This window comes from Hipposideros armiger, unplaced genomic scaffold, assembly GCF_001890085.2.
Source record: "Hipposideros armiger isolate ML-2016 unplaced genomic scaffold, ASM189008v1 scaffold_11, whole genome shotgun sequence".
NCBI classification, from domain to species: domain Eukaryota; kingdom Metazoa; phylum Chordata; class Mammalia; order Chiroptera; family Hipposideridae; genus Hipposideros; species Hipposideros armiger.
The window spans coordinates 4,264,479-4,267,641 of NW_017731361.1; positions in this window are offsets into that span (position 1 = coordinate 4,264,479).

Sequence of the window (3,163 nt, forward strand, 5' to 3'; positions counted from 1 at the left end):
CGGCCGGGAGGTGGAGCTCCGGACCGTTCGGGTCCCACTGGGAGGGGACCGCGAGCACCGCTCCCCAAAACCAGGACCACCTTTTGCTATGTCCCCACTACCCGGGGCCCGGATACACGGGCTGTCCCCCTCCCTGGCTCTTCACCTTACGCTTATCCCACCCGAGCCCCGATCTGGGACCCCAACCGAATTCCCTTCCTAACCTCACTCAAACACCTGTCCCCTACCCTGCCCCCTGGGAAGTCGAGGCAGGGGGAAGTGTCTCCCCTAGTGCCTTCATCCCTCGGCATCTGCTGCTCCAGATTCATCCTCTTCCCGCTAGGACCCCCAGATCACCCGGTGTGGCCCTCCCTTCCCACTGCGCTCCGGGGAAGTCCACCCCTCCCCCTCTGGCCGAAGCCGCAGAGCGGTCAGCTTCCGTGGCCGCAGCAAGCGGTGAAGGTGGGGCTGTGGAGCGGAACGTGGCGCGGGGCGGGGGGGGGTAATGGGACCCGGGGGGCTCCTCTAGTAAGAGGATGGGGGAGATATGCTAGTGTGAGAGTGAGGTAACGCGCCCGAGTCGGGCTATTCGAGGGTCCCCCAATCACCTGCCCTTAGGGCGAATAAGGAGTTGTGGCCCCACACAATAACCAATGACATACACACATTCACACAGAGTCACACGGGTCCCTGCCCCGCGAGGCCGCGCAGTGTCACGGCCTGTGTCACACGCCTTCGCAGTGCCACACGCTCCCTGTCACACTCACCGAGTCACACACGGTGTCACACGCAGTGTCTCATACACTCCGATACTCAGTTTCTCCCTCTCAGCTCTGGCTCTCTGGCGCCATCTAGAGGTCTCGGAGCAGCTTTGAAACCCCCTTTCCTGCGTTCAGGGTTTGGTACCCCAGGCTTCCAGGTGCCCCACTTCAATATGACCTTCCGCCTTTCACTACCTAGAGGCCTAGGCAGGGTGTTCTAGGCCCAAAGAATGAGGAAAGCTGTCCCTGGCAACACCTGGAGCCGGGTGTGGAAAGACTAATGGATGGTTGCTGAGCCTCTATTTGCCATAGCCTCTAACTCCTCCTCCTTGTCCTCCCCCATTTCCCCATCCCTACCACTCTTCTATCCTTTGTTTCTTTCCTCTGCTTCTTCCCCTTCTTATGCCTGGCCTCTCTGTGGAACACTCTTCAGGGTAAGGGTGGGGGATCTCTAAGGAGGCAAGCAAGGACTGCCCAAAGATCTCCCCCAGAGCAGCCCCCGGCAACTGGACTCTCTTTCTGGCCTTGGCCCTGATCTAGTCTCCACCCCCAGCCCTCAGCCCCAGGAGCCCATGTTGGGGGCTCTGGATGGGAGATAGGGTGAGCTAGTGAAAGAAGGATCTGTCCTGTAAGTGGTTTCTCTCTGTCCCCTGCAAAACTCATACTCTCCCCATCGCTGAGCACAGCTCCAAGGAAGCAATCAGTGGCCCAGAGAGAAGAAATCTTCCACAGAGGAGCTGCCCAGTCTCCCTGCCCCCAGCGTGTGCCTGCTGCCCACTGCAGCAAACCCTCCCCAGTCTGTTTGCTGGGAGCCATTCAAAGGCTCCTCTGTTCTCCTCCTCAGCTCAGGGCTGAGCAAGATAGGCAGCCGCAGAGCTGGGCAGGAAATGCTAATCTCCCAGATGTTCTCCTCCGTCCTCCCTGCTCTACCACCATCAAACCCAAATCCTGCACCAAGTGGTAGGAGCAGAACTGGGCTAGAACAAACCAGGGTGTGGCCACTCTTCTCCCTGCCTCCATTTCCTCCTACCCAGATACTAGGCTGGGTCCTGTGGGGGACCTGAGAGCCTGCAATGTAGATATGGAGATTGAGGCTGTCTTCCCCAGGAAGGGGGCAGGCAAAGAACAGGGACTGGGAGGTGGCATCTGAAGATGAGAGAGGCCAGGCTCCTGGGCCCAGTACCAAACTAGGGGGAGGACCTGGTTGGCAAGTAGATCATTGCGGGGGGGGGGGCTCCCAAAACTGATATGACTGAGATTTCAGCTGTGATTTTGCCCAGGGATTGGAGCCTGGGGGATGCTAGCTGTGGGAGTGGTTGGGATGCTGGTGGCCTAAGGCTTTTGCTGTGACATGTGTGTCCCTGGGATGTAGCTAAGAAGACTAGGATGCTGTAGGCCCTGGCACTGTAACAGAAAGGCTGTTGACTCTGTTTGCAGCTGGGATACTATTGTGCCTAGGCTACAGCCAGAACAATCAGATTGCTGGAGAGACTGTTGCCAAGCTGCGCGCGCACGTGAGTGTGTGTGTGTGTGTGTGTGTGTGCACATTAAGGGGAAGGCGGTAACTGAAATGCCTTTGGGCCCAAAGCTGTAGGTGTGAGGCTGGCACACCTGAGACTGGTGATAGTTGAGAAGCTGTTCTTTGTTAATAAGATGTAGGTGGGGCTCTAGCTGGATCTATTGCCTAGGTCCTAGGAGATGAGAGGCTGTTGCTAGGAGCCTATACTTGGGAGGAAGGCTGTTACCTGTGATAAGAGCAGAGCTACTCTTGTAAGACTGTAGCTGGGATGCTATTGGTCCTGAAACTACAGCTGTGCTGACAGCATACAGGGATTGGCTATAGCTAAGATGCTGTTGCCCAGGCTTGTGGCTGGGCTGTTACTATGTGCAGGACTCTAGCTGGGATGCTGTTATGCCTGCAGCCATAGCTCTGAAGCTCAAGTGTAGCTGGGAGGCCATTTACTGGTAATATAGCTGGACCATTGTTGTGTGGGGGCCGTAGCCCAGACTATGTTGCCTAGGAGATGAGAAGCTGTTCCCTGGGTTGCTGTTCTGGGTGGCAGGATGCTACCTGAGATGGGAGCTGATCTGCTGTTGGAGCTGATCTACTGTTGTGCTTGGGACAGTTCCCGAGTGGCTGTTGCTGCATCTGTGGCTGGCTGGGTGGGGGAAGGCTAGCGAGTTCTGCCTTGAGGTCTGGGAGATGCCAGGAGCCTGAGGCTGGGCGGGGGTTGCTGCTCTGGGGAGGCTTCAGCAGCTGCTCTGCTGTGGAGCTGGGAAGCCTGTTTTCATTACTGTTTTAACTCTTTTTTTAACCTTGTTTTTCTCTCGGCTGCACTTTCGCTTACTCATTAATTTTGGTATTTTTCTCACGGTGCCTCAGCCCCTGTCATGGCTGCCATGGCAACAGGAGGCAGTGTGCA